The sequence below is a fragment of the Protopterus annectens genome, chromosome 10.part0 (genome assembly GCF_019279795.1).
Source record: "Protopterus annectens isolate FY-2018-M chromosome 10.part0, PAN1.0, whole genome shotgun sequence".
Taxonomy (NCBI): domain Eukaryota; kingdom Metazoa; phylum Chordata; order Ceratodontiformes; family Protopteridae; genus Protopterus; species Protopterus annectens.
In genome coordinates this window covers 983509568-983528754 of record NC_056744.1, presented here as the reverse complement: position 1 = coordinate 983528754, position 19187 = coordinate 983509568, and the positions used below count along the sequence as shown (strand labels likewise).

General features: G+C 41.7%; 1 protein-coding gene across 1 annotated transcript in view; it reads right to left on the bottom strand.

Moving 5' to 3' along the window:
• The window catches only part of SLC30A7 (solute carrier family 30 member 7), a 1382816-nt gene that overhangs the window by 1114579 nt on the left and 249050 nt on the right, over positions 1 to 19187 (bottom strand). The gene's annotated exons all lie outside the window — the stretch shown is intronic.

Below are 19187 nucleotides of genomic sequence, written 5' to 3'. Positions count from 1 at the left end.
TCTGAAGGATATAAAATCTGAAACTGAGACACGTCACTATTTAGTGACTTCAGTCCCCAGCTGCAAAAGTGAGCAACAAGCCAAAGATAATATGAAGCAAAGATCTGGACACTCCTTCCATCTTGCTGCAAGGCATCAAATCTGGACAAATCCAAATATAATGAGGGGGGGGGGGGCATAAAAATAGGGGCAGATTTTAAATATTGCTCTTATGAACTTTAATTGCTAGAAATACCACGATTTAGTTGTATGTGCATTTTCTGAAAGATATAAAGTCTGAAAATTAACTGTATGCCACTGTTGTTTGACTTCAGTCCTCAGTTGCCAGAAAACTGTAATAAGGAACACCAATGATATGAGGCAAAGATCTGGATGTTTTGCAAAAATCTGGAAAGTTGAGACGTATGGATCCCTCCCCATTATCAGATGCTGAGCTTGAGCAGGTGCTAATGAAACAAAAACTAAGCATGTGGGTCTCCCAAAAATGCACACTAAAAATGAATATTTAATATAGCACACAGTGGTTGAAACTATAGATTCATTTAAGGATGAAGGATGGGTAGATCCAGCTTTTGAGTTTTTCTAATCATATCACCCAATTATTTAATAATTATAGAACTATGGTTGTATAAAACATTTATAAAGTCTAGGAAATCAGAAATGAAGTCATTGTTCATAGGATGATAGTACGCTATTGGCCCAGAGGCCCTTATAAGCCTAGCCAAGAATTTCACCCACGTTCCCACAAAGTCAGCACCTGTTCATTAACTTGAACATGAAATAATATGGAAACCTTATAGGCAAACAAGCATGAGAAAACAGGAAAGAGTCAGTGGGAATACACCAATGGTATTCATGGATGTGAAAATTTGTTTGCCTCACTGATAAAAGGTACAGGGTCTGAATCTGATCTCGGGTTATTGGCAAGGCTTAGCTTGGTATTCGCCTATGAAACTATAAGACTAAAGTGGGCCAACTTGTACAGTGGGGCAGATATTTAAGGAGACCGTATTCAGGTATACAGAACATTTAGAGACAACTACCTTTGGAAATTTTTGTGGTTGACAAATAGAAAATCAGACAACCTACGTAGAAGATTCTATAACAATGAGAAGCATGCCAATTTTTTTTCTCTCGCCATTAATGCATGAATAGACTACCAGATTACATTAAAGCAAGTACTAGGTTAGATATTTTAAGAACATCCTGGACCCATTATGGGATCAACTGTTTTGGTATACTGGCAGGCTAGAAGGGCAGTATTGCCCGTTCTTGAAATATCTGTATCCAAGATCACTTTCTACTAATTTCTTTTATCATGAAATATTTCACCTTGCATAACATCTAGTGAATAAACTACAAGTGGGGGGATTTTTTGTAGTATTTGAGTGGTATTAACAGGATTACAGCCAAATCACTGTGTATCTTTTTATTGTTAGCCATGGTAGATGAATTCATGATTGTAATGCGATATCATTTCTTTTGGTGTACTGATCATGTAGTGGTTAACTTAAGATCTTTTTTAGAGTAGTCTGTGTTTTTTTGTAATGGTAGAAATTGTGTGGTGGGAGGCAGGTCAATTTCATCTCTGCATAAAAGATGGAATAAAGTCGGTGCCTCTGGATATGATTTCTAAGTTTATGTTATGGTACAAATCCAATCCTGTGATCCGCGGTGGTGGTGCTGCGGTAGCGTTGTCGCCTCACAGTAAGACGCTGTCCAGTGTAGAGTTCACTATATAACTATTTAGTTGTACTATGTTGTCTATACAGTGCCAACCATTTAAGCTACTAAAATTGTGAAATCAGATTCAAGAAATACTGTCTGGAAGCTCTGAATTTCTTGCATTCTGTATTTTATAGTTAAATACCCTTGTATTGTTAAATACCCTGTTGTATTGTGTGCAAATAATGTAATGAAAGTCTAACATGAGACATGAGTTTTATTTTTTACAGTTTTTTAAAGTTGCCCAAGTATACGTAGTATAGTATTCTGCTGCATTTGGCCTTTTTCCTTTATAACTGGTCTTCATTGTGTTACTGTGATAAGGTTCTGCTGAGAACAATGCATGCTAAACTGGCTGTAGTCAGTTTATTTATTTAACATTTTCAGCAAGTTTTTTTTCTGTAAAGCTATACCGCACTGGAAGCTGTGAGGGTAGCATTACAGCCTGTTTTGTAACTGAGTACCAGTCTGGCGTTTTGCATTGTACGTTTTCATTTTGTGTGTAATGCTGATGCTGCATGCAGTTTACAAATCTGCATAATTTCAGTTGTAACATGCACTGGGTTTATTGCCATTATTGAAGGTGTAGAGTCAAATGTAACTGTGTGCAGTAGTATGATTTTGACAAGCTGTTTTTTTTTTCTCAACAGCTGTTTTTGCTGCCTTGTATCTTATGAATAACCTGTTGTGAAATATCCATGCTAACGTCAATGAGAACAGTGAATCAATGCTCTGCAGCCATTACCTTAATTTCCCATTTGAATTGCATCAGCTGTATTAGAATAGTTCTGTTGTCACTCAAGCTGTCTGATACTGCAATGGTATACCTGTTTTGGGGGAGGGGAGCAGATGTTGGTATGAAATGGGATGGTACCACCGAACAGGAAAGATTTGTATAGTGACCTAATTTGTCCTCTGAGTTTCATGCTTAGATTTTTTTTTATCCTGCTGGATGTTGCAGTTCCTAATTTTTGCCATGACTTTCTTCCTTTTGCTGTGCATCCTGTTGCTAGGATACCACCAGGCTGGCTTGTATGAATTTGTTCTGTGGTTATTCCTGGTGAGCAGAAATGTCTCTGTGCCTCTAACATGGTTGTACAGGTCAGTGTTCTTAAGAGTTTTTGGTGGGGCATCAAATTTTGCCAGGTTACTACTTGATAGTAGGATGTCTGCCTTAAAATGGTTTGTCCTCACCAAAGAGGACATTACATAGGGTGGGGTGGCAGGATTCTCCCATGCTAGTGATGACTACATCAACTTATCTTCCCACTCCTAGTGAGCATTTGGACTGTTGGGTCTAGGATGCTTGTGTTGACAAAGTGCAGCAATCCCTAGCCTTGCAAGCTTGGGACAGTGTATGATTCCCAGTTTATAGTAGGGTAGTCACCCATGAATATGGTATTGGGATGACTGGTGAGGAGATCCAGTGAATTGTGTTATGCATTTCCTAGGTGATAGAGGTGGACCTACAGCTTCTAAGGATATAGTACGTGACTTTCTTATTTTAATTTGGAAGTGGAGAAGCTGAAGCACATCTTGTTTGATCAGCCCTGAGGCATGCTTTTGATGTAAAGTGACATCTCCAGCTTTACTCCATGCCTGTGCAGTAGCTGGTCTAAATGCTCAAATGTTTGCATTCTCCACAGTGGAAAAAGCTTTTAGCAAGTACAGTTTCTTGTTTAGAGTCACAGAATTAAGCAGTAACATCTTTGCATTGTTTAAAACGTTATGGTGGTGGTCTTTGTGTGGTGTTTGTTAATGGACCTCTGTGGGACTGGCTACCTTGATGGGGTACAGGGGCTTGTTGCAGTGAATAATGGTTACTAAATGCCAGTTAAGAGTGACTGTGTGCATCTCAAACTGAATTTCAGTGGGCTGGATACACTGAGGCCAGGGCAGTGTGGATGCATGGGGGTAGCACTACCAGACCTTACAGTACAAATTGAAAAAAAAAAACTGTCAGCACACCGAGTCCCCCAATCCTTCCTTGATTTGCTTCTGAATAATTTTATTTTTGTTTGCATCCATCTGTGTCTGCTTTACCCCTTCTTTGTCACCCTATTGCTGTTTTAGCCTCACCATAATGGCATTTTTCATCAAACTTGCATTCTTTCTCTGTCTAATTTTGTGGGTTAATGTACCCACACCTCTTCTCTTACTTCTCTCTTTTACAGCTCTTTAAACAACTTCACGTTGTGTTCTTTTTTCAATGTCAGTCACTGCTACTGTCCCATTCTGTGTCTTGAGCCTGTTTCCTCTCATTCAGCTACTGTGCTACACTTACATCTTTTTTTCCTTTTACCTACAAGAATACCTTCATTCTCAGTACCTGTCCTTGTGTTTCTGCATCATCCAGTGTCTATTTCAATTATTTCCTCTTTCCTTTTATCATTTTTTTTCTGTAATATTTCAGATTCTTCTATTCCATTGTTACTACCCACTGACTCCATATTTCTCTGTCTCCTCTACTAGTTAACCCTTTAAATCAGCTTTAATGCAATTTCACAAACCTAATCATATGACCTTGTCTTCCACAAGCTCTTTAAATCTCTCCTTTTTGATTTTGTCTTTACTCCTGTGATCTCTATCTGCCTTCACTCCATCTCCAGTCTCAACCCCCCCACCTGTAGTTTCTCATTACACTCATTCTTACTGTATAAAATAAAATTGCCTTTAACTTTTCATAGTTATTTCATCCAGCCAGTACACACACAACTTCAATAATCTATCTTTCTAACTTGGGTTTTCTCCTTCTGGAGAATGCAAGTTGAGACTGCTTAGGAAAGCTTTGAGTTTAGTCATTTGGTTCATAAATTAAATGAACATTTTCCTAATTTATCCAAACCTCTGTGCCTGGGGTTTTGTTAATAACAATAAAATAGATTTTGACTTGCAATCCTTTCTAAAATGCTGCAATTGTTACATTTTTTACACTGCACAAGACTAAACTGAGCATTTACTTTCTGTGATTTTTTTATAACATCTACTTCTTTAGTTGCTGTGTTTTACTTAAATGAGCTTCACTTTTTTCCTCAGAAATCATTAACTTAAAAAAAAAATAATCTTTCTCTGTGAGTAACATCCCATCCAGTTGGACTGCTTCCTAGGTTACAATGACTATGCCTGCTATGCCATGGAAGGGAAACTACAGTTTTGTACCTACCATAAATGTAGATGTTCGAGTGTATACCCTGCTGCAGTCATCACACTTAGGTTATCCTGTTGTCAGGCGGTCCCGCAGTCGGCCTGAATTCCAAAGTCTTGGTCCAGCATCAGTTGCTGTCGCTTCTTCCCTGACGTCAGTGCGCCAGGGGTATATAAGAGGCATCTGACGCCATTTTCTTCAGTTTTTCTTGCCCCAGATGTCAGGTGCCCCCCCAAAAGATGGTAAGTAGATAGTACCAATAATAAAAGCTTAGCACAAACAAAACATCCCTCCAGCTATAAGCAAATACACCACAAAGGTTGTATCAGATTTTAAGGTATTGAAAGGTTTTAGTTAGGTCAGAGGGGATGGAGGGAGGGTAACCTGGACTGCAGCAGGGTATACACTCGAACATATACATTTATGGTAGGTACAAAACTGTACTATGTTCATCATGTTACCCTGCTGCAGTCATCACACTTGGGTAGAATCCCAAAGCTAAGGATGGTTAGGTGGAGTCAAACAGGGTTAGAAGAGGCTAGAAGGCCCTGCAAAACTGCAGTGGCGAAGCCAGCTCTAGTCTTAGAGAAAAGTGGTAAGTGACAGTTTTTGGTGAAGGTGTGTACTGAACTCCAAGTTGCAGCTTCCAGAATATCCTTGGCTGGCACCCCCCTGAGGAAGGCTGTAGATGTAGCTGCTGCCCTGGTGGAGTGGGGCCTTATGCTAGCAGGAACTGGTTTTCCATGATGGGTGTAGCAAAAATGTATGCAATGTCCTATCCATTTGGAAATGGTCTGTTTTGAGATAGCCTTTCCTTGTGATGCTGTAGCATAGGATACAAAAAGTTGGTCAGATTTTCTGAAAGCCTTAGTTTTATCCAAGTAGTAACGTAGTTGCCTGTGAATGTCCAAGGAATGCAGGAGTCTTTCTCCTTTGTTCTGTGGATTTGGAAAGAAGGTAGGTAAGTGGATGGTTTGATTTAGAACCACACTGGATACCACCTTTGGCATAAAGGAGGGGTTAGTTCATAGAGAAACTCTGTCTTGATGAAAAATGAGGAAAGGCTCTACTGCCATTAGTGCCTGTAGCTCTGAGACTCTTCTGGCTGAAGTAATTGCTAGCAGCAGGGCAGTCTTCCATAATATAAACTTTAAGTCAGCTGAGAAAGCTGGCTCAAAAGGTGGCAGCGTAAGTTTTTCCAGAACAAAATTTAGGTCCCAAGTTGGTGTTGGCGCTCCCCTGGGAGGCCTAATGTTTTTTGCCCCTCTGAGATACTGCCTTAGAAGTGGATGTGAAAATAAGGGAGGATCCATGTTGTAGTGAGCTGAAATATCGGAGGCGTGGATTTTAATAGATGAAAAAGAAAGTCCTTTGTGTAACATCTCAGTTAAATATTGTAGAATCTGAGGCATGTCCGGCTGAAGGGTATTTTGGCCTTTAGCTTGGTTCCAGGCGCAAAATCTTTTCCATTTGTCTGAGTAGGCTTTCCTGGTGCTGGGCCTCCTGGCCTCCAGAATGACATCCATAACAGCTTGTGAAAGAGGGGCTGGCTGGTTGCTTATGTGATTTGACATGCAGCCAAATTTAAGGTTTTGAGCTGGCTGTGTAGAATCTGACTGCCTTGCTGTGTGAGTAGATGAAGAATTTGTGGTAAAATCCATGGTGGGCCCTGGACCATGTTCCTTAGTAGTGGGTACCAGTGCTGGCGTGGCCAGTCCGGGGCAATGAGTATCATTCGAGGTCTCTCCATCCTGACTTTCAGCAGCACCTTTGTGAGAAGGGGCAATGGAGGAAAGGCATATACTGTCAGCATTTTCCAACTGAACGAGAGTGCGTCCACTTTCCAAGCTTGATGGTGAAATGTCCTTGTGCAAAATTTTGATAGCTGATAGTTTTGGGGGTTGGCAAACAGGTCTATGTCTGGGCGCCCCCATTTTTGAGTTATCATTGCAAATACTTGTGGATCCAGTTTCCACTCGTGGGGATCCATGATGCTTCTGCTTAGGTCGTCTGCTAATGTGTTCTTTTTTCCTGGCAGGAATTGAGCTTGTAATTGAACTTGGTAAGCCAGTGCTGTGTTCCACAAGGTCATTGCTTGCCGGCATAGAGGGTAGGAGTGTGTACCCCCTTGTTTGTTTATGTACCACATTACTGTGGTGTTGTCTGTCCTTATTATAAGCTGTCCTGGATGTAAGAGGTCCTTGAAGGCTGTCAGAGCATTCTGTACAGCTAGCATTTCTTTTTGATTGATGTGCAGATTCCTTTGATCTGCAGTCCATATGACTTGAACGCACCGTCATGCCATGTGTGCCCCCCAGGCATAGTCCAATGCATCTGTTGTCATAGTTTGCCTGGCTGGGGGTAAGGTGAAAGGCTGACCCTTGTTGAGGTGACATACCTGTGACCACCACAGGAACACCTGTTGAAGGCAGGGAATGAGAGGTATCATTGTTTCCAAGCTGTGGCTGTGTTGAGTCCATACGCTTTTCAGGTACCATTGTAATTTCCTCATATGCAGTTTTGCAAATGGTATTAGTAGTATGCAAGATGCCATGAAGCCCAAGGCCTGCAGATTTTTTCTTGCAGGGAGTTGGGTCTTTGTTGCCATTATTTTGAAGTATTGAGTTAGTTGTAGTTGTTTGTCTGGCGTCAGATAAGCCATCTGGGCTGTTGTATTCAAGCTGGCACCCAGGAATGTCATATTTTGTGAGGGCACTAGTTTTGATTTCTTTTCGTTTAATGTGCACCCTAGGCAACTTAGAAGGTGTTTTACAAAAGTCAGATGTTGTAAGAGAATGTCCTTGCTTTCTGCTTGGATGAGGCAGTCGTCCAGGTATGGGTATATTTGAATTCCTCTTTGTCTGCAGTATGCAATTACTGGTGCCAGGCATTCTGTGAAGACCCTGGGTGCAGTAGATAAGCCAAAGGGCAGTGCAGAGAATTGGTAATGGGTTGAACCTGCAAAGAAACGGAGGTATCTTCTGCAATTTTGTCTAATAGAGACATGCAGGTATGCCTCCTTGAGGTCCAACGTTACTAGCCAAGCTTTCTTGCACAACATGGGAAGAAGCTGCTGTAGTGTTAGCATCTTGAATTTGGGTACTTGCAAGAAGGTGTTTAGAATTGAAAGGTCCAGAATGGGTCTCCAAGCATTGTCCTTTCTGGGGACTAGAAAGAGCCTTGAGTAAAATCCTTGGCCTTGCTCCTGTGTAGGTACCAGTTGAATGGCTCTCATGTCCATGAGAGCTGTAATTTGTTTTTGTGCCTCTGCCCATTGATTTTGTGGCAAGTTTGGCATTCCTTTTATCCTTGGCAAGATGTGGAAATGGAATCTGTATCCTTGTGAGATAATGTCTAGGACCCATTTGTCCTTTGTGACGATGTGCCAGTTGTCTATAAAAAATACTAATTTTCCTCCCAAGGGAGCTGCCAAGAGATTTTTGCTTGGCAGTTTGAAGTTTAAGTCATTGTGTTTGCCTTCTAGTAGTTTGGGACCTGTCTTCTCCTCCCTTCTGTGTTGCAGTGCCCCATTGGCGAGGTTTGTAAGGGATTTGTGCTTGTCCTCTGCCCCTTGGGCGTCTGTATTTACCCCTCTGTGGTCTGTCAGAAGCTGGAAAGGACCAGTTTTTTGCTGGCTAATTTCTGCTTAAGCGTGGGGGTTGTACCTGTAAGAAATCTTTGACCATCTGCACAGATTTTGCATTATCCTCCATTTTCTTTAAAACCTCTTCTGCTTTAACCCCAAAATAAGACATCCTGCTGTAAGGGTGCATCTAGTAACTTTGCTTTAACATGATCAGGCAGAGTTTGTTCCTTTAACCAAGCATGCCTACATATAACAGACCCAGTAACAGCTGCTCTACGGGAAGCTTCAAAGGAATCAAATCCACATTGCAAAGTATGTTTGCCCACCTGTTCAGCTGCATGCAACAGATCCTGCATTTCCTTGAATTCAGACTGTTGAGGGTGCGTGCTCATCTTTTGTTTTATTTGAGACATTAGGAATTGCTGGTATTTCAGCATGTGAAATTGACAATTTACTGCTCTCATAGCTAGAGTAGCTGAGGTTTAAACCTTCTTACCCCACCTATCTAGTGCTCTGGAGTCCCTTTCAGAGGGTACAGGATTTTTAGCCATAGAAGCCTTAGCCCCTTTGGGACCCTGGGAGATTCTCTCTGGGTCAGCAACAGGGCTTTTGTAAAGGAATTTGTGTGAGTCAGGCACTCTATAATATCTATCTGGTTTGGCTGGAGCAGGAGGCAGAGAATCTGGATTTAGACTAGATTCTAAGTAAACATCATCCACAATGTCTAAAACTGGGGGGATAGCAAGTGGTCTGTGCTGGGGGAGTAAAAGAAACTCTCTGAGCCTTTTCTTTGAGTAGGAGTAGTCCTGACCTTCCCAGTGGAAATGTTCCCTCATGGTATGTAAGGTTTCCCCAAAGGAATAGTCTTCAGGGGGAGAAGCTGAGGGAATGGAATCTTCAGCATTAGAATCTTCATAAGGGGGAAAGGAGTAATCCTGTTCCTCAGAGGAGCCTGAGGAAATAGACACTTGATCAGAGGAGGCATAATCCTCCTCTTGTCTAGGCCTTTTGTCTGGGGGGGGGGTTGGAAACCCCTGATTACAGAAATCAAATCTTCAGCCATTTTAAGCATCTGTTTCTTAGGCATGGGGCCTTGAACTGGAGACTGATGTGCAGTCTTTTTTGATTTTAGAGGAGTCTTAAGCTTAGCATAAGATTTTATGGTGAGAGTAGTCAGTCTGAAGACACCTTCTGTAACCGAAGGCGTTTCCGCAGCACCGGCTTTTCCTTCTGCAATGTTGTCGGTAGGGCCTAAAGAAAATGGCTGCGTCGGCCTAGAACTCTCTGCTAGAGAATCCGAAGCGGTCTGGGGTTCCAATTCTGCGGCTGCCAGGGGCTGCGTAGGCGCCTCACTGAAAACCGGAGAACTGGCGACCAGCCCAGCCGAGACCTCGGAGTCTGGCTTGGATCTAGGCTGCCTGTCTTTTTCTTTGCGTTTTTTATGCACACCGGTAGTCGGTTGCTCCGATGGCATAGTGTAATTAAATTTCCTACCGAAGTAGTGTCGTGCGAAATCAAAGCGTCGCTTTATAGTTCGCTTATTGAACCTAGCACAAAACCGACAACCAGTGACATCGTGGTCTGGGCCTAGGCAAGGTATACAATAAGAATGAAAGTCCTTATGAGGTATTTGCTTCCCACAAGAAATGCAATTGTTAACTTTTTCTGACATCGGACTGAGGCAAGAAAAGGTTCCCCAACGGGCTACTTAGCTATGAAGACTTCGGACTGAAATTAGATTCGAAAATCTCAGGTGTCGGCCGACCAGCACTTGCGAACCGCTTCTGCTTCGGGCACCACGCGGCAAGAAAGACTGGAGAAAATGGCGTCGGATGCCTCATATACCCCTGGCGCACTGACGTCAGGGAAGAAGCGACAGCAACCGACGCCGGACCAAGACTTTGGAATTCAGGACGACTGCGGGACCGCCTGACGACAGGATAAGCCAATTGTGATGACTGCAGCAGGGTAACACGATGAACATCTGTAACTTGGTATGGGCAACCGATCATATCTTCCAGGCATGTATTGAAAATACTTGTACTGGGTGTACATGTGCTGTGCACTGCACAGGAATTACCTGTCTACACTACTTCATCCACAGCAAAATCTTGTGCAGCTGAATGTATACTGCTCTCTTTTCACACGTGATGAAGAGCTTCTTATCCCACTTTCCCACTCCCACTCCAGTAGTCAACTAACCAGACTGTGCCCCCCCCCCACCCTTTTGCAAATTCTTGGATCTGCCACTGCCTGCATTAGTTTCTATATAAGTTTTTAACCAGCCCTTTACCCCTAGTACCGCCTCACGTCTGTGCCTGCTCCCTGTTCTACTGATAGTTATTGGCTGGCTTGCTCTGCTCTGCCTCTTTCTATCTGCACTTTCACCTGCATCATACCTCACTCCAACCCCCACTCCCTCACCTCTCCTGCTTATCTAGTGTTCTCATCCTATCATTCCCAGCTCCCTTGTATCCTGACCCTTCCCTTCCCCCTTCCTCTACCTTGTCGGTCACCTCCCTACTTCCTGCCACATCCATTCCAATTCTGTTACCTAGCCAGTTACCTCTCTCGCTTCCTGTCTTACCCTTCCCCCTTCTCAGCACCTACCCCTTGTCCAAAACCCACATAGCTATCCTGGTGCTTGTGGCACCATTTTAAAAATACTGAAACAGAAGGTAGTCCTCTCTGGTCCCTTCCAGTTTTGTCCTACCATAGGCTGCTAGCTCCATTCATGGGTGAGTGCTTTTGATTTTGGTAACTGCATTCTTGTAACAAAACAAGTATTCAGCCATCCCGCTGTTGAGTTTAAATAGGTATTGCTAAACCAACTGCATACTTGCCTCTGATTTTTATGTTATCATGTATCAGGTGCCCGACACGCGCAATATTCTACAAATTGATTGCTTAATTTGTAACATCTACTATTAGTTATCTTGTGCTGTTAATGCATTTGTGTGTGTATTACTCGATTCTGAGTCATACTTGAAGGTTTAGTCGCAATTCCTGATAATATTAAAGCTGAATTGTACGAACAGTGATTGTGTAGGATCGAACTGCAGTATCCCACTTTGTAGCTCTGGCAAATGCTGTTTAGAACGGTTTCTGTGAATTCATGTATTACCTAACATCTGTTCCGTTGCCTAACCACTAAATTATATGTGCAGAGGCACACCACAACAATCAGTGCTGACCTGGTGAAAATCAGTTTTAATCAAAGAAAACAATAAAATGGCGAGTAAGCGCTTTCACGTTTCTCTGAACGCTTCTTCACACTTATACCAATACTCCTATTGTTACATATTCTTATATACAGCTCTAATTAACTTGCAGCAATCACAAGCCTCCTCATTACATCCTTACTCAATGCAATAATTAACAATAAATCAAGCTACCTCTCCTTAAAATACTTACAATGCTAATAGATGTGGTGGATCCTTATACAGAAACACATAGAACTACATATAAAAATACATAAAACTACCTATACAAACACATATAAAAAGTCTGTGCATACAATAAAAATACATACAAAAATAAATAAATGTAACAGAACATCTATAATACATAAAAAGTAGACATTTCATAGCATTCATTCATTTAGTCTAAAACCATATTCATTCTAATTAATACTCATTATGTCTATAAGACTTTATTGTCATAAGTTCCTACTAAAAACATCATTCTACTATCACATTTACTAATCAATTGTATAAGACTTCATGTTTGTGCATAACAACTTGTGTTCTTAATGAATAAATAAATAAATACCAGTCTACTACAAAGAGTAACTAATGGGTGAGGGGTCTATCTTTCAAAAAGGGTTTCAGTGAAACCCTATCATTCAGGCCATGCAATCTATCCGCTTGCGATCTAAGGATTCAACTAGCTTCCTGTTTCTCAGTATGGTTCCTGATGTCACCTAACCTTGCTGTTTTATACATTAGTTCTATCACTATGAACCGAAACTTGTGTGTATGCATTACATGTCTTGCAAGAGCATTACTTGCATCTTCTTTACTGACAGCATAGATGTGTTCCCTAGCATGCTATCTTAAAGTCCTATTGGTTTTACCACCATAAAAGGAGCTGCATTTCTGACATACAGCTAGATATATGAGATTCCTTGCCTTACAATCTGCATATATCTTGAAAGAAAATTCTTGACCTGTGTCTGGGTGAACAAATTCCTTGCATCTAGACATAAAACTACAACAATTGCATGATCTGCAGGGAAATGTTCCTGTCTTGAGGATTCTAACCCTTTCCCTTCTAGTCTTCTCATAACATAGTAACCTCTTCAGTGACTGGGTATTCTTGTATGTAAGGTTCGGTGTATCCCCTGCTGCTTCTCTAACTTTATTTTCGAACGTGAGTATGTGCCAATTATTCTGAATAATTTCCTTGATCTTCTTATTGTTGTTCGTGTATGGTAACACTATTCTGTTGATGTCACCAATACCTCTGGTTCCATTGGTCTCTATATCTGGTACCCCTATTCTTCTTAACATATGGTTTACCTATGGTGTCCCTTCTGGTTACATTCTCATCATAAATGTTGTCAGTCTCAAAACTACGGTACCCTCTCTACTTAAAATCATTCTCTAAACTATCTATGAGTAAAATGAATGATTTGTTGGGAGAGCAAGGGGCATACCAAAATTAGAATGCTGTACAACTAGACAAGATTATAAAAGATGTTCACAGCACTTCATATGATATGTTCATATGCAATATGATAGAATTTGAGTTATATACGTATTTCTTGATTGAGAAACCTGTGACTCCAATTATAAGGGGGTTACCTAAGGTGCACAAATGTTTGTTAAATTCTTCTACGAGACCTATTGTTGCGAGCAAAGGATGGTTGACAGAGTTTGTATCTATTATGCTGAGAAACAGCTAAGACAGACAGTGAATGAGACAACAACAGTGATTAGAGATACCCAACATTTTTTGGAAACCCTGACAGAGTACGTGACAACAGAAGGTGATACATCCTCTGATTTATTAGTCAATTTAGACATGGCTTAATTGTTCACCACTATACCTAATGAAGCAGGTATTGAGTACATGAGGTTGTTCTTGATAGGGAAAGATATGCCCAGAGACCTTATTATCAGATGTGCAATGCTCACGGATGTTATTTTCAGAAACAATGTGTTTATATATGATGACAACTACTTCCTACAACTGAAGGGCATAGCAATGGGGACTCCATATGCCAATTTGGTAATGGCATATTGGGAGGATACCTATGTGATGCAGAATACACAATATACTACCCAGATCAAATACTATAAAAGTTTTGTTGATGACTTTTTTTTATTTGGAGGGGTGATGAGGACAGCCCCATTGAGTTTATAGAGTACGTAAATGGTACTACCACTTCTCTCCTTCACAAGGAATTGGTCCAAGAATGAGATAGAATTTTTAGATGTGTTACTACATAAGCAAGATGAAGGAATACAGACAGAAATGTTTAGGAAGACCTGTAGGAAGAATGCATTACTACATCGTACAAGCATGCACCCTCCACACATCTATCGGAATATAGTTAAAGGTCAGGCCCTGAGGGTCTCCAGACTGACCAGTGAAGATTCAGTGTTTCAGCTTAGGTTAGACAGTTTAGAGAATGATTTTAAGGAGAGAAAATGATTTTAAGGAGAGAGGGTACCATAGTTATGAGACTGACAACATTTATGATGAGAATGTAACCAGAAGGGACACCATAGGTAAACCATATGTTAAGAAGAATAGGGGTACCAGATATAGAGACCAATGGAACCAGAGGTATTGGTGACATCAACAGAATAGTGTTACCATACACGAACAACAATAAGAAGATCAAGGAAATTATTCAGAATAATTGGCACATACTCACGTTAGATAATAAAGTTAGAGAAGCAGCAGGGGATACACCGAACCTTACATACAAGAATACCCAGTCACTGAAGAGGTTACTATGTTATGAGAAGACTAGAAGGGAAAGGATTAGATCTGTCAGGATAGGAATATTTCCCTGCAGATCATGCAATCATTGTAGTTTTATGTCTGGATGCGAGGAATTTGTTCACCCAGACACAGGTCAAGAATTTTCTTTCAAGATATATGCAGATTGTGAGACAAGGGATCTCATATATCTAGCTGTATGTCAGAAATGCAGCTCCTTTTATGTTGGTAAAACCAATACGGCTTTAAGAGAGCTTGTTAGGGAACACATCTATGCTATCAGTAAAGAAGATGAAAGTAATGCTCTTGCAACACATGTAATGCATACAGACACTACACACGTTTCGGTTGACGGTGATAGAACTAACATATAAAAAAGCAAGGTTAGGGTGACGTCAGGAACCATACTGAGAAACAGGAAGCTAGATGGATCCTTAAGACTACAAGTGGATAGATTGCATGGCCTGAATGACAGGGTTTCGCTGAAACCCTTTCTGACAGATAGACCCCGCACCCATTAGTTACTTTTTGTAGTAGACTGGTATTTATTTATTTATTCATTAAGAACACAAGTTGTTATGCACAAACATGAAGTCTTATACAATTGATTAGTAAATGTGATAGTAGAATGATGTTTTTAGTAGGAATTTATGACAAAGTCTTATAGACATAATGAGTATTAATTACTTAGAATGAATATGGTTTTAGACTAAATGATGAATTAATTTTATGAAATGTCTACTTTGTATGTATTATAGAGGTTATGTTTTATTTATTTATTTTTGTATGTATTTTATTGTATATGCACAGACTTTTTATATATGCTTCTGTAGGTAGGTTTATGTATTTTTATATGTAGTTTTATGTGTTTCTGTATAAGGATGCACCACATCTATTAGCATTGCAAGTATTTTAAGGAGAGGTAGCTTGATTTATTGTTAATTATTACATTGAGTAAGGATGTAATGAGGAGGCTTGTGATTGCTGCAAGTTAATTAGAGCTGTATATAAGAATATGTAACAATAGGGGTATTGGTATAAGTCTGAAGAAGCGTTCAGAGAAACGTGAAAGTGCTTACTGGCCATTTTATTCTGTTTGTTTGATTAAAACTGATTTTCACCAGGTCGGCTCCAATTGTCATGGTGTGCCCCTGGAGTTTCTTTTACTGGATTTGCTGTTTTGCTTATCAGGGGCACTTTATCCAGAACAGTGTTCTTTTTGTTTGATAAATTATATGTGCACCTTCCAGTGTCGCCAACTACAGCCCAACCCCTGCCTTGTGGTCCAAAAAGGGAAATTTAATTAGTAAAGCGGGGTTTTGAACCCTAAAACACATAGACTGTGATTCTATTACTCTTACTGGCTTGGTGGAACTTGACCGTGCGAATGATACCGGTGGCCCTAGTCGTATCCTAGAGCCGTTGTGCTGGCTCAGCATCAGACTCCCCTGCATATAGGTTCATAGGTTGGTACTGGACTATCTGCCCGAAGGCATATATTAGCCCAGCCACGTTGTGCGGTATTCACCGCCCCTTGAGTAGTTCCCTAGACCCTTGTACTAGCAGCTAGTATCCTTGGCCTCTATCTAGTAGTGCTGTTGGTGTGAGCCCTGGTGTGAACTTTCTGTTACCCATCCACTCATCAAGGTTCCTCTTGAAGAGTGATAGTGAGGGGCTCTGTCTTATGTAGATCGGGACCCTGTTACATTGTAAGGGAAGTCTCTGCGAAGGGAATCCATCCCTCCAGCATGTTCTATTCATTGTTGTGTTGAGGTTTATATCCCTAGAGCGTGTAGCTCGAGTAGATTTGGTTTTGCTAAGATGGAGCATGTTCCACAATTCTGGGTTGGACATGGCTCTGTACGTTAGACAGAGATCGCCTCTGAGAAAGCGGTATGCAACAGAGAACAGACTTAGCTTTTTCAATCGTGCTGCATAGGGCAACTGTTTGAGGCCAGTAATCCTCTTGGTTAGGTACCTCTGTGGTCTCTCCAGCTGCTGGAGATGTATAGCCAGGTACATTCCAATTGGTGCATTGTACTCAATAATGTGTCTGATGAGGGAAGAGTAGAGGGGCACCATTACATCCTTAGATCTTGATGCAAACCCTTTCGTGATCAGATGGGTCACATAGAAGGATTTTCTAACCACTTTGGCAACATGGTTATCAAAGGAAAGCTGACTATCTACTTGGGTCCCTAGATCCCTTATTTCTTCTTCAGATTTCAGGGGATTACCTCCTATGTTGTAGTTTGCGGGTACTCTGTTTTTTTCCAAAGGGGATTACTACGCATTGTTTTGCAATTAGCTTGAGACCATGGCTTTGACACCATGCATCAGTCTCATTTAGGCCCTTCTGGAGGATCTCCATGTTGGACGGAGACTCTATTATAGCACCGAGTTTGCAGTCGTCCGCAAACTTAGTCAGCCACAGCCCTTCTGTGCTTGCCTGTACTTCTGAGAAGTATATGCCAAACAGGAGGGGCCCCAGGACAGAGCCCTGAGGCACACCACTCGTTACTGGTCTAGATTCAGACATAGATCCCGCTACTCTTACTTTATGGGATCTGTCTGAGAGCCAGTCTGCGATCCATCTTGTGACGTAAGAGTTTATGCCCAGGCTGGTGACCTTATCAATAATACCTGAATGGGGAATGGTGTCAAATGCTTTAGCAAGGTCAAGGTAAGCCGCGTGTACCTCCTTTCCCTTTTTCTATAGCCTGAGGTAACTGTCTCAAAGAAATCCACCAGGTTCAGGAGGCATGATCTGCCCTTGACAAAGCCGAACTGTGTGGGGTCCAGCGATTGGAGGTTCCCAGTCACTCCATTTATGAGTTCCATAATGATTCGCTCCATAGCCTTACAGATCAGACTAGTCAGGCTTATTGGTCGGTAGTTCCCAGGGTCAGTTTTGGCCCCACCCTTGTGTAGCAGGACCACCGTTGTCATGCGCCATTCTATGGGCACATATCCTGTGGAGAGGCTGAGACTGAAGAGAGTATTAAGATGCGGGGTTAATTCCTTTTGGAGCTCGCGTATGACACAGCCTGGGACACCATCTGGTCCCATGGAGGCAGTGTTTTTAGCTTTAGATAGAGCCTTGTTAACCAACGTATCAGTAATAATTGGACTTACACAATCCCCTGGAATGGTAATAGGCCCTGTAGGTGGTGAGGGGGGGGGGGAATTTGCACTGAACCTGTCAGCCAAGATGTTGGCAATGTCAGAAGGGTCAGTGTATTTTGTTCCATTTTGTACTAGCTCAGAACAGACCTGAGCATTGTCATTTAGGTTTTTGATGTAGCCATAGAAGGCCTTATGGTTATCCTTGGCAACTTTCTTTTCAAAATTAGCTTTAGTTGACTTGAGAGCCCTCAATTTCTTACTAATGCTGATCAGGGATGATTTTTCTACTTGAGATTTGGCCTTTTTTTGTATAAGTCTCCTCCTTTTACTGTAAAGTTTGCCTATGGCCGGGGTCCACCAGACTGGTTTCTTCTTGCTTGAGGAAGTAGTCTTGGTTTTATTTGGGTAGCACGTTCCATGCAATCCTGAAGATGCATATAGAGTGCCTTGGTGTAGGATTCCACATCCTGGATATCATTATCCTTCTGCAAGGGAATAGTGAAGCTTTCCACTTCGGATGCAAGTAGTTTGAAGTTTGCTTTGGAAAGGTTTTTGACTGTGGCTTCTTTGACTGGGGGTGGTGGAGGGGTGAGGATGTCCAGGGTTATCAGTTTGTGGTCGGATCTGACCAAGGAGGGAGCGATAATGGGTGTGGTACAATGGGTGCCCATATTTGTGATGATTAAATCCAATATGTTGTCCCCTCTAGTGGAGGAACATACTAGTTGTTCAAGGGCATTTGAATTTATAAATTCTATGAATCGCTGAGCATAGGAGTTGGAACATTGGTAGTTTGCCCAGTCTATACCAGGGTAGTTGAAATCACCCAAAATTATGGTGTTGGGTAGGACCTTTATATTTTCCAATGTCTCAAGGAATGCAGAGTGAGCATCTTATGACATGGTGGGCGATCTATAACCGGCTACAACTTGAAATGTGGTTTTGCCTGCTGATAGTTGCGCATGGATGATCTCTGGGGCATCATGCTGCACTACTAACCTGGAGATATGGGTATCCTTGATGAATATGAATATACCTCCGCCCTTTGTACTGCGATCCGGTAACTGAGGCCGGAAGGTATGATATGAATTGTAACCTGGCAGTGCTGGGGTGCTCTCTTTAGCCTTGAACCAGGTTTCTGTCACTGCACAAACATCGATTTTCTCCATGCTGAGGAGAGCCTCGAGTGTGTGCATTTTGAGGTTGAGACTTCTGGCGTTGAGTAGCATTACCCTTAGTTTTTGGTTACCTGTGCTGGCTACGGTGGTTGGTTTGTCCTTTGAGCCTTGCCTAAAAAAGGCACTATGGGGACTGCAAGAGCCTTGGCCAGTATTCGAATACCTAGGGGTGACAGGTGCAGCCCATCTCTGGCAAACAGCGAGGCTTGTCTATCATGTCATCCCAGGCAGACAGACACTGGATCCCCTTAGAATGACACCAGAAGCTTAGCCAATTGTTGAAATGGATCATTTTGTCTTTGTATTGTGGTATCACTCTAGGTGAAGGTAGTATGCTACTCAAGTCAGGGTCATACCAGCTTGGGCTACATGATCAGAGAGCTCCTCAATGTCTCTTTTCATGTAGTCCAGGGAGGTACGTCTTAGATCATTCACACCAACATGTACAATGACAGCATCATACTTGTACTTGTTC